This window comes from Rhododendron vialii, chromosome 1a (genome assembly GCF_030253575.1).
Source record: "Rhododendron vialii isolate Sample 1 chromosome 1a, ASM3025357v1".
In the NCBI taxonomy this organism is placed as follows: domain Eukaryota; kingdom Viridiplantae; phylum Streptophyta; class Magnoliopsida; order Ericales; family Ericaceae; genus Rhododendron; species Rhododendron vialii.
Genome location: NC_080557.1, coordinates 10,208,237 through 10,221,767, shown reverse-complemented (window position 1 = coordinate 10,221,767; position 13,531 = coordinate 10,208,237). Strand labels below are relative to the sequence as shown.

The 13,531-nt window shown below is 40.1% G+C and overlaps 1 pseudogene; it reads left to right on the top strand.

Moving 5' to 3' along the window:
• Window positions 1-4,013: 4,013 nt before the first annotated feature.
• On the top strand, window positions 4,014-7,343 carry LOC131327827 (subtilisin-like protease SBT3; annotated as a pseudogene).
• Window positions 7,344-13,531: the final 6,188 nt, after the last annotated feature.

The window sequence follows — 13,531 nt, the reverse complement described above, 5'->3', positions numbered from 1 at the left end:
AAATAAGCCTTTTTTTTTTTTTTTTTGTGTGAAAGGAACTTTGACGGTGAAGAATCACACTATTTGTTTGTTTGGTCAGTATTTTTCAGCCTCCTTTAACCCTAAAATGTTAGTAGCATGGTGGTCAAAGTCAGACATTTAGGAGTGTGCTAACTTCTAAGGTTTCAAGTTTAAAACATCTCAGACGTTCTATCTACTGCTTTGGGTTTGCTAATATGGGTCTTTGGCCTGCTTAATTAGGCCCCCATTGGTAGAAAATGGAATTCATCAGCCAAAATTTGTCTAGATACATGTAAGGTGACCTGAACACTTGAGTTATTAAAAGGAAGCGGCTCCTCTCATGTTTACCTCTCCATTTACTGTCCAATTATCGAGTATAAAACGCTACCCGACCAACATGTTTTTTCGCGAGGTTGAAGTTCTCGATGACATCTACAACATAAACGGTTCCGATCATTATATTGGACCGTAAAAAGCTTACAAAAGTCTAAATTGGACAGTTGTCACACCTCAAAAATGAGAAGTGATCGGCGGTGAACCATAAGGCTAATCCATGGAACACGCAGCTTGAATAAATCAAAGTAACTGAAAATCAAATGATCGCTTTTTCATTATTAATCAAATCAAAAGCCAAATGTGTCTCAAACATAAACATAGGGTACAACCATCCCATGAACCAAACAATATCCAGTGGTCCAACAATAAAAAATAATACTTTGTTATCTGACAATTGTTTTCAATGCGGAAGCGATTTATTAAAATAAAATTCGAATGAGACACCCTAAGAAGTTCAGCAAAAGAAATCTCCTAGATGCCGCCAGAGTCCTTGCCTAACTTTTCAACTTTTGTTATATGCCCAAGATCATCCATGTAGACTTCCAATGTGGAACGGGATGTTACAATCTTCCCAACTTTATAACTTCGCGCCCTCGCGAGGGGTTGAGCACTATAATCACCAATATAAATCAAACCCACAACCAAATCAAACCAAACTCCAAGGCCCACATAGTCATGCACATGGATGGCTTTGATACCACTTGTAACGTCCCAAGCAGACCATTGGCCCAGTACCCTGATTTTGATCCACAAGCCACACTACATGGCCCAAAAGCTTAAGCACAAAGTACTAGTAGTAGCCCACAAGGTTTGTTATATGCACAAGGTACTAGTAGTAGCCTACAAGGTTTGTTATATACTCAAGATCATCCATGTAGACTTTTAATGTGGAACGGGGTATTACATCAGTAACTGGAGAGAGGTTAACATGAGAGGAGCCCGGTTGCTATTGAAAAAAAAAATCATCCCCCGCCCACGTTTCGGAACCCAGAAAGTAAAATACAAATCATGGCATTCAATAATTTCGAAAATGTAACTAACATTTTCTTTTATTAGAGGACATATAATCAGAGAACCAATAACCAACACAATCCAGCCATATGCTAGAGATCGAGAGGGAGGGGGACTCGGGGGAGGTGCTGCGCAGTGCACTATGCTGTGCGCCAAAATGATGTCATTTTGGCACATTGTGGGGTACTCCTTTTTAGCCAACAAGGCCCCGTTTGGTTCCCAGCTTTCTCCCTCAAAACAAAAATGAGGATTCTCACTCTTCTTAATTTCTCATCTGCCTCTTCAACCAAATCCCAAATCTGGTTCCAACTATGCTTTGAAGAAGAACACCTCATCTTTAGCCATCTTCGCATCATCGTCAGTGAAATTAGAATCAAGAAAAAAACGTAAACAAACTCCAATTTTTCTCTTTGCATTTGTATGCAAGCCAATTTAAAAATAAAACTAGACGATATGGTGATGCTCTCTTCTTCTTCCTCTTGGGATGGAAAAATTGAGTGTCTATGTATGTTCGAAGATGGGGTCAGGGGGGTATCTGTAGATTCTGTACAACTTTTATTATGGAGAGAGAGAGAGAGATTGCAATTTTGCAATTGACGGCCGGGGGGAGGTGGGTCTTGTGGTTGAGAAATTATTTGGCGGTGGTCAATTTGGGGGCTTGATGGGCGGGTGAAAATCGAAAGAGAATGAGAACTGGAGAGAAGTGCTAGCTGCCAGAGAATGACAACTACAAGCAATATGAAACGGGAGAAAGCTGGGAACCAAGCGGGGCCTTGTTGGCTGAAAAGTAGTACCCAACAAACTAGTCATTTTGTCCGATCAAACAAAAAAGCAAGTTGTTTTGGTGCATTGCGCAGCAAGGATGCTTGGACCATAATTTTTTTTACTGTAGGTTGAGACAGGTAAAGCCGGAAAATCAGGATTTTTGGCTGATTTTTTTTTATTCAAAAACAAAATAAAATTTAGATCATAATTTTTTACTTTTCTGATTCTTCTCGTCGAGACAAACCAATAATTCACAAAAATTTGACGCAAGAACAACAAATGCAAAAAATATTTGAATAAAGACAATAAAAGAAAAAGAAAAAAAGAAGTCAAGTAGCTTATTTAGCCAAAACACCCTTAAGAAGAAATTAAGAGAGGGAGATATTAAAAAAAAAAAAAAAAAACCTATCTTTATTATCTAGGAACATAAGACTTTCTTCTCTTTTTTTTGGTACGTTGGAAATTCAATTAACTAAAAAAGCAAGGTCCATAGCAGAGACATAACAAAGATAAATGATAGAATAGCCCGAGATAAGTCCAAAGAGCCTTTATCTAAAGCCTGCCTAAGAAGAAGGCTATCTTTAATCAAGAACTCCCGTAGGGAGGTGGGGATAGTCACTGCAATAATTAGCTCATCGTTTTGATCGGCTCCCAAGTGAGGAAGATGGTCGGCACATTGATTGGCATTGCTGTAAGAGTGGGATAACTTGGTGCATGTGCGGTTTAGCAGCCCATGAGCTTCAGTTATGATGATACTTTGAGCGTGATTACCTGGATTGCCTTCATTGACAGCCACAAGAGAATCTGATTCGATAGTAACATTTGCCAAACTTTTCTCCAGGATAATAGCAAGCCCTCTATAAATTCCCCAGAGTTCCGATTCAAGGCTAGAGTCGCAGACACGCTTACCAAAGAACCCTAAGATCCAGTCGCCCTTTGAGTCTCGAAACAATCCTCCAAAACCTCCTTTACCATTTGATTCGTACCAGCAACCATCCGTGTTTAACTTGATTGAACCTGTAGAAGGAGCAATCCAATTTGCACATTGTGAATGGGGCGGGCCATGCATGCAGAGGGATTTAAAGGCTTCCTCAATCTCATGTGCATAAGAGTATATTAGCTTAATTGGCACTAACGGAAACTGCCTAGTCCATATTATCAATACTTTTTTTTATTACGGTCTTTCCAAATTTGCCAAAGAGAAGTGATAAATAGAGTAGGCCAAGTTAATATTCCATCTATGCTCGCAGAATTTTTAAACTTTAGGTTCAAATGTAGCCATTCAGATAAAGGTCTATCCCATCCCCTTCGCATGCTATTACCTAAAGTGATTGCATTCCAAAGCTCAACAGCTTTGGGGCAGAACATAAGACTTTCAGTTCATTTATTTACCAATTAAGGGATACGCATTGCCTCATGAGTGCAAATGGCATTGAGTACTTACATATGATCTTGGCCATGCAGTACATCAAGTAAGGCAAAGCGGACTACTAGGGAGCTAGGTTAATTTAGGGGTACTTTTATAATCAATTAAGTACTACTAATCGGCAAGGATGCTTGCTTGCAGCTGAGACGAAAGAAAAATTCACGGCAATGTCCTTTTAGCTTTGCTTCCCATTATCTTCTTAGGCGCGCCATCACATTTGGTATTATTATTCGGGCACAAAAAACTTTCCGAGGAACGTCTGTCTTGCATTAATGTCGCCCTTTTCTTCACAGCTTGTTCAGAAGCACTACTACGTGTTGTAGGCTCTGTATATAGTAAATATTTAGAAGTGACATCAATTTGTTTATGATATGAGCCAGTAATTAAATGAGATAGATTAATTTCTAATTTTAGTCAATAGGGTCAAAAAATCGTACCTAAAGTCAAGCTGATTGGGCTATAACTCCCCGTTAGGATGAGGTTACTATACTACAGAATTTTATGTAGTTATTTGGCTCATACTTGCTTTACCCAAATCGTTTGCAGATTCTACTTGGTGTACGTACGAAGCATTTTCAACTAAACGTCCATAGTTTTTGCACCTAACAAATAACATATATTGCCAAAATTCTAAATGTGCCTTCTCAAAATTTTCCTCTAGATGCTAAATGTGCCTTCTCAAAATTTTCCTCTAGATGCACTTCAGAGTCCTCATATTCCGGCCATTTTAGTTGTCGTGATACAAACAGAAAAGAGTGTTTTATCATCAGTATTGGGCTTCACACATGATGAGTCCAGTTAATAAGGCCAGAACCATCCAAATATAATGCACCAAGGCACCAACCCAAGTGACTATACAAACAACTGGTTGATAAAATTTAGAAAACAAAAAAAATGCATCCTATCCTGCACAAAGGAGCTAAAGAAGGTAACAAGAATATTGAATTGCACATTTTGCAGTACTGGAGAAAACTTAAGAAATTTAATTGCTCACGTTGGGCATGTGAAACCTGATTTGATTTGGGTCGCAACTTCGCAGAGGTAACTTGTATTTTTTCTTCATTCGATACATGGTAGAACTTGTGAGAGCTGTGGATGAACACAACAAGACATACCAAAAGAAAAGCACAAGTTCACAGAATAACGTCCCAACATAAAACAGATAGGCAGGTAGGTGGAAGGCTAATTTTTTTCCCCTTCAAGATGTAAAGGAGAAAGAGGCAACGAGCTAAGATAACAACTAACAAGCAACCGGACAAATAGGGAAATTTCCATCTATGGAAATACTAACCTAGAAACAGATAGTTAGGTGGGAGGCTATCTTTTTTCCCCTTCACGATGAAGAAGTTAGTACAACTTTTAACTTAAAATGGTCTAACTGCATAACTTAAAACACTGCAGAAATTTTCTAATATCACCAAACGACGAATGTGTCACATTGAGTGGCCCCTAGTGACCTATATGTGATATAGAGATGTCGTCTAGACTATATTGTTATTGCTTTGGATTTATTAGATGTATACTGGAGGATGTCATCAAGACCAACACTCTATCAACAACAATTTCACACAATTAAAATAAGATAAAGAGACAAGCAACATGCATTCGAATTTAAACCTGAGGCCTCAAAGAAAGTTAATCCCTAAGTATTAGGTTTCCCCACTGAACCAACCACTTCAGGTAACTGGCATCCCAATTTGTGTACTCAAGTATTTCATCTCATGCTTGTGTAGGCACTTACGTCACAATTATCAACATAAAAACAGGGGCTCATCAATATAAATCCAATGTCATAAATGTTTTGCCTCATTACTAAACCAATCCCACTCCCACTACTTTCCATGGCTTCACAGAACCCCCACTACTTCCCATGGCTACTTTTCTTCCTCCTCTTGGGGGTCAGTAATTCCTTTGCAAAATCTGAAGAATACAAGACATACATCATCCACATGGAAGCCCTTCGTCCTGTAACAGGAAGCTCATTGGAGCCAAGTCCTTTAGCAAAGGACGCCTAGCTTCTGGTGAAAAAATTCACAAGGGTGACTTTGAATCTGCTAGAGACTCTTACGGCCATGGAACCCACATCTCGTCCACAGCAGCAGGTAACCAAGTCCTTGGTGTTAGTTACTTTGGCTATGCTAGAGGCACAGCCAGAGGGGTAGCACCAAGTGCACACATCGCCATGTACAAGATCGCCTGGAAAACAAGCACAGGTTATGAATTTACAGAGAGCGATTTGCTTGCTGGAATGGACCAAGCAATTGCCGATGGAGTGGACATCATGTCTCTGTCTTTGTCTGCACACTATCCAGATATACCACCTTATTTTGAGGACAACGTAGCTATCGCATCGCTTTCGGCAATGGAGAAAGGGATTGTTGTTATTTGTGCTGCTGGAAATGATGGAATTCGAAATAAGATACACAATGGAGCACCTTGGATCACAACTGTAGGTGCTGGCACTGTTGACCGAAGTTTTGCAGCAGCAATGCGCCTAGGAAATGGGCTAACCTTGGGAGGAACATCCTACTTCCCAGAAAGCGTTTACCTTTCTGACATGCCTCTATATTATGGGGGTGGTAATCTAAGCAAAGCAACATGCTCAGCTTTGGATCGGGAAGAGGTTGCCGGAAAGGTAGTCCTGTGTGATAGCAGCATTTTTCAGATGGAAGAAGTTCAGAAAGCCAGCGGACTTGCGGGAGTCTTCTTGGGGGACCCGCAAGTTATATATCCAGAAGATTACACTTTTCCTAGCATGGTGCTGACAAATAATTCTTGGACTTCAGTCAGAGAATATGCAACCGGAGTGAATAATGCAATGATAAAGAGCATGAGGTTCACAGTGACAAGTTTGGGCACAAAACCAGCACCTCAGGTGGCGGTTTTTTCTTCTAGAGGACCTGACCCGATAAACCCAGGCATTCTGAAACCAGACATTCTCGCCCCTGGGGTGGATATTCTCGCAGCAGTTCCACCCTATACGGTTTCTGTGGCAACATGCAATTACAAGTTGGTCACAGATTATGCACTCGACTCTGGAACATCAATGGCAGCCCCTCATGTTGCAGGAGTTGCAGCATTACTAAAGGCCGTTCACCAAGATTGGAGTCCTGCAGCCATAAGATCAGCAATCATGACCAGTGCAGAAATAGTTGACAATACGGGCACAACCTTCAAAGACCAAGGGGCAGGACTCCCTGCCACACCTCTTGATTTCGGGGCAGGCCATATCAATCCCAACAAAGCCATGGACCCTGGCCTGATATACGATTTGGGTATCCAAGATTATATCGAGTTTTTGTGCAGCCTTGGCTGCACTAAGAAGCAAATGAGCTCTGTCCTCAGGAGAAATCAATGGAGTTGCAGTCAAAATCGTGCTGACCTCAATGCCCTTCTTTTATCGCCATATTTCCTAAAGGAGCCAGATCAAAGAACTTCAACAGGGTTGTGACGAATGTGGGAGACAGCGAAGCCATTTACCAAGCAGTTTTAGCTGTTCCTACTGGAATGAGTATCAAAGTAGAGCCCAGTACTCTCGTATTCAAAAGCAAATATCAGAAGCAAAGTTTTGTTGTGAGCGTGCAGATTGAGAAGGATTCACCAAACATAAATTATGGTTTTCTCAAGTGGATCGACCAGGATAACCAGATAGTATCAAGCCCCATTGTAGTTATTTATGGCTGACATCCTAGTTATTTGTAGCCCCAATAGTTGTGAATCAACGAAATGTTATGAATCTCAATAAAGGATTGGGAAGACGTATGTATTGATTTGTTAGCTACTCATTAATTGTTCTTTTTCTTTTCATTGGTGCATAGAGAGGGTTATATTTACAGGAAAAAAGAAGCAGCTAGAAACCTGACCTGCGTTATTTTCCATTCTCCATTCAATATTGCTGCATTCCGGATGTCCACTTCGCACTTCATTTTCAAAATTTCATCTTCCAAATTCCGACACTTGGCCACAGCTTCCTTCAACAAAGCCTTCTGTTTTCGGACCTCTTCCTCCAAACAACCAGCTTTTGAAAGCAAAGTTTTGATCTCTCCCTCGACAGCGAATAATTGTAACTCTGCCGATTCTCTCTTTGCATTGGCAGTCTTGAGTTCCACGTTAGCTGCACTCCTTGCTTCATTTACCAAAGCTAAACAAGTCTGAAGAACTTATCAAAAAAAAAAGGTTTGAAGCTCCGACAACTTCACCTCTGCTTGCACTAACCGATCCCCTGATGCCTTAATAAGCTGATGTTGGCATTCAGTGAAAAATGAAGCAATTTTGTAACACGCGTCTGGCCAGAACCCTAACGGGACTCTAGTGGATTTTCAATGTTAGCTCAGGCTTTGAATTCATTTAAGATTGTGCCCAAATGCCTGTGTATATTACTCTAGTGGATTTTTTTTTTCACTTAATTGATTGACTAGCAAGTGTTAGACAAGAAAGATAATCTTAAATCAGTACTGGATTCTGTAGTTTCATCAGCTAGCAGCTTTGGTACTTGTCCAAACTAAGTAACTAATAACAGCTTGAGTATATATAGTTAGTATCCTCAGTAGTATTTTCAAATTTCAATCCTGTAGTTTGAGTGTTCTTAAGTCTTCTTCACCCTCATATCTCTACTGCATAGACCATATAGATTTACTTATTGCATCTGTTCTTTTGGAGTACTAATTAATACTCCTATGAAAAACCCCAAAATAAAAATAGAATTAGAATTCTAATTGGAAACAAACACCTGTCACGCGGATGATAATTCAGTTAAATATTTGTTGGAGATTTCAACAAATAGAATAGATGCAACTACTGCAGTCGATTGAGAAATTTAGTTGGTGCAGAAAAGAATGAAAATCAGAGAGAGAGGAATTGAAATTGAAATTGAAATCCATGTGCGAATAGGAGAAGCATTGGAAATTTTGGAAATTGGAAAACGATGACATGCTTTGATTTAGGCCTGTTAATGGGCCAGATCCGATAAAACCCAAATCCAATAAGACTCGAATCCGATAGTGATAATCTGGATCCAAAAAATCCGGATCCGATCCGAAAATCCGAATCCAATCCGAAAACTTTTTTACTTCAAAAATTTTAGCAAAAAAACAATTTTATTTTTCAAAAAAATTCAATTTGTTTTTTCAATAAAAAAAAATTCCCAAATTTTTTTTTAAATATAAAAAAAATAAAAACACAACTTCTTAAACCTTTTTTTTCAAAATAAAAAATTTACTGATTTAAAAAAAAATTTAAAATTTAAAAAAATAAAGTTTAGATTCGGATCGATAACGGATTTAATCCGATCTGATCCGTATTTGGATTACCGGATTATCGGATCGATGTTATCGGATTCGAATCCGAATTTGGATCGGATTTTTTGGATCGGGTCCAGATCGGATCCGGTCCATTGACAGGCCTACTTTGATTTGTAGATAACATAAGATTCAAAGCTTACCAATTGCTCCCCGAATAAGAAAATAAATCAACGGCGATACAAATCTCATTGCCCTAACTTCCTCTCTGTTTCGCCCTCGTTTTTTCCTTTTCCTTTTCTTTTTTGGCTAATAATTATTGTTATTGTTTTCTTTTCTTTTCTTTTCCTTTCTTTTTTCTTTTTGACAAAAAAGAGAAGTTGTATTGATATGGGCACTTACAACATGGAATTCATTACAAAGGAAAATACTTCGGTGTCTCCCTTCCTTTTGGAGACACCGTAATTTTTGGCATAACAAAATTTTTATGAACATAACTGAAACTGATTACAAGTATAGCAAAACTATAATAAGGCATAACCAAAAAAGGAAACTTAAATAGGGGTTCTGTCCTATATAGATACTTAAGTCCTAATCCTAAAGGGTTTGAAAATTTATATTGTCATCCTGAAATTTAAATAATACCCGTCTTACCCTTAATATTTGTTTTACCACATTTTTTTGTTAAACAAATTTGAAGAGATGATACTCCCCATAACTACTGGAAAAAAAAAGTTTGGTGGAGGTCTTGTTTTCAGAAAAAATGCTTATAGATAATTATCCATTTATACACGGTGATTTTGTTTGGTACAAGTCCCACCATCCCGATTACAACGCTCCCCACTTTCCCCCTCCCACATCGTTCAAAATGCACAAAAAGGAGAATAGGAAAAACGAAAAAAATAACGACAGATCCAGTTACAACCCGTTTTAGCAAAGGGAAGGAAAATATTAATCTGGCTACACTGGGGCATGGAAAGGGTTTATTAACATGACCAATTTGAAGGTAAAAAATGACCAAAATGGTGAATGGATAACGATGCTGCCAAAGTTTTTGAATAGTGTAAATTTCGAACATGACAAGTTCTGAGCAATTTAAATTTCGATCGTGGATTACGGATAAAACGTGATCAATTCACGAATATGACAAATTTTATGCATCGGAGAAAAAAAAAGATAACCGATAAGTTACTAACATGATACAAGTGAGTTCAAACATGACGAGGTTTACGAACATGAAAAATTTCGTAAAACATGATACAAGTGAGGTCAAACATGACTAGGGCTGTCCATCGGGCGGGTTTGGCCGGGGTCGGGTCAGGTCGGACCCGACCCGACATTTTTCGGGTTGGTTAAACAACAACCCGCAACCGACCGAACTTCTGGTCGGGTTCAGACGGGTTTGTGGTCGGTCGGGTTTGGTCGGGTCTTCGGATTGGGCCATTTCAGTGGGCCTATTATTTTTGGGCCGTATTCATTTTTTTGGGCTATTTTTTCTCATTTCCTTATATATTTTGGGCTCTAAATCTCCTAAATTTGCAAGTTTCATAGCAGGCCACAAGGCCTAATGCCCTTATTAACCTTTGGGTTTGGGCTTCCACCAAAGCCATATAAAAAAAATTTCCCTAATTATATTGGGCTGACTGGCTCAATACCCAATTTTCCAGCAATCATCATTCATTCATCAGCCAAAAAATTTTACACATTTCCAGTCGACTTCCACCAAGCCATATCAAAAAAAGTTCATTAATTGGAATTGGACATTTCAAGCAAGAGATTTCCCGTCAAAAAAAGTTCAAAAAAAATTAGACATTTCCAGCAAGAGATTTCCCTGTCTTTCCAGTTTCCAGTCCACTACTACATTCCCAGCAAGGCAGCAAGAGATTTCTAGCAATATTAAGTGGGAAAAAAAGAAAGAAGAAACCAAACACAACCACATAGCAAAAAAAAACAAACCAAACACACAGCACACAGCCACACACCAGTGACCAGCCTCTCTACTCTCTAGTCTCTCCTCCCCTATTTTTTCAACAGCCATACAACCAGTCCTAATGTTTCCAGTTCACTACTATCTACTAGGCAAGCAATTACAAGTCCAAATTACAAGTCCAAAGTGATTAAAAAACTACAAGTCCATAATAATTAAAAGCAACCAAACACACAAGTCCATAATTAAATAAACTAGTCCAGTAGTTGAATGTCCAAAGTTGTGGGCAGCATGCCCTTGGAATTTCCGGATTCCAAAATGCAATGGGCCCGGGTCGAGGGAGCGCGAGCGAGGAAGCAAGCGCTCGCAAAATACAGAGTCGCCACTCGGGTTTTGAAGGTCCGACACCCAAGGAACCGTATTTCGAAGCACTTGCTGCACTGTTTGATTTGAAAAAGTTAAGGAACCAGTCCGTCACAACCATATCTGGGTTCGGGAGCCAGGTTACGAGAGGGGAAGGGCTTCATGGCACCCCTTCCGCCCAATCCGGAGATCGGTCTCTACTTAGGCGTTTGCGAAAAATGTTTGTTTGCGATTCTGTTTCATTAATCAATTTTTAGCCAATTAGGGCGGGGGAACAGTTAATCGGGGATTAAAACTATAACAGTTTGCAGGATGTGATAGATATGGCGTGGATGGGCGAGATAACAAGTAATAAATGGAATGAAATTCAAAACATCGATCAAACATCAAGATAGTGCTGTCTATGACTTTGGCACGAACAAACGGCCAGCTTGCATGCATGAATCCATCTGCATGCAAGCATTCCGTCGCGCGACAATTCCATACACTCGCGCGAGTGTTGATGTCTCACCAATAGTTTGAATTTTACTCCCTTTTGGGCTCTGGAAGGACCAGTGCTCACTCAGGTGCAAACCAAGCAGTTTATATGAACTTGAAAGTAAATAATATTACAACCGATGGAAATATTTTGGAAACACGACCCCTAAACAGCGGGGGTGACTAAACCGAGGCCAAGGCCAAGTTGCTCATGCAAGGGCAGTCCCTGGAAATTAGAGAACCATCGCGCGAGGGAGTGAGACACGCGCGCGATTGTTCTTACTGGACTTCCAGGAATTGCTTTGCATGCTTAGGGCTCTGAGACATGTTTTAAGAGCGTCCCAAGAGCATTTCGAACCAAGTGAAGTTGTAGACTAATCTAAACTATGATTTTTAACATGCGAAGCAGTGAGCTAATACTTCAAGAAAAACAACTTGTAAGTGACTATGAACATGACAATAAACTTAAAGACCAGCATCCCTACCCCACGTGGTCCAATCTCGTGCAGACAGAATTGTCGCGCGAGTGAGCAGGACCATCGCGCGAGGTAGTGCTTGGCAACGGCTCTTGAAACCTTGCTAGCTTTGGGGCCAGAACTGGTATTGATTACCAGTCTTGACCCTGCCAGCCCCCCTCAGGGGTTCGAACAGTAAGCAGAAATGTATTATACCTTTGCTTGAGTGTCTTGGAGATGGCTTGAATGAGATGGTAAGGCTTGGATAGTGATTATGTGGGAGTGAGTACAATATGGGGTGCTTATGCTTAAACTTCCTTCTTCTTTCTTGAGGAAATGTTGGTAACCCTTTAAGATGAAGCATGTGGGGGGGGGGGGGGTACTTATAGAAGGAGGAGTTGGTTGGTGGCTAGGCAAGGCCATGCAACCAGCCAACAAGACTGGTCACAATTGCTTGGTGGAGAAGTGGGGTGGCAAAGGTGATGAGAGAATGGGGTAGAGGTGGTGCAAGGGGAGCCCCCCAGAACGCTGTTCAGTCAATGAAACGGGGTCACATAGGCCTGTAGCCCCCTGATCACCACGCAATCCGGGTGAAAATGACAGGTGTTGACCATCGCGCGAGACAGTGAGTCCGTCGCGCGAGTGTCAAGCTAAACCCCGCGAGGGTCAATAGTCAAAACTTTGACTTTGACCACCACCTGGCAAGCAAAGCATCGCGCGAGGGTTCCAGTTCCTCGCGCGACTGTAAAACCTGAGGTCCAGGTTTGGATTCAAGGGTTTTCAGCGCAGCAAACCAAACAAAATGAACAACTTGACTCACTTTTTTAGATGTAGAATAGGGTCCATTTGTACCGCTGTTCATAAAAGACCCAGGTCAACTCACAAAAACCTAATTCAATAATTCATTGCTTGACTCTTGGGTCGATTTTGGTCGTTCATAACTGCCTGGTTGAATCCAATCTCCAACAAAGCCAAACGATACTAGGAAAAAAATTCACAAAACAGAGACGTCCAAAAACGTATACAAGTGAAGGATTCATACAGGGTCCACAATCCACCCAAACAACATGGTATGCATTTCTCTCTTTCCATGAGGGAAAAAAATATCTCCTTCTTGTAAGACTAATTTGTGGTCTCTATTTTCTTATCTTAGAAAATAAATGCATGATATAGAAGTTCAAATGTAAGATTAAGTCCACCCCAAATAACACGGTATGCATTTCTCTCTTTCCATGGATGAGGGGAAAAAAATATACCTCTTTCTTGTCAAACTAATTTTTGACCTTAATTTTCTTAGAACATATAGTTTCACAATCCATTTTCCTCAATGAAGAGTGTAACATTTTCTACAATATTGCTTATTATGAGAATAATTTCGTTGTATTTAATTGTTTGTTTCCTTAAAAAAATATGTTCTCCGAACACCTGGTGGGCAAAGTTGACTGGAATACCTAATTGTCAATAAAAAGATGAGTTATCCAACAAGCAATATTGGACAGAGGGGGTACAATTTATATTTGTCCGCTCCGCATGC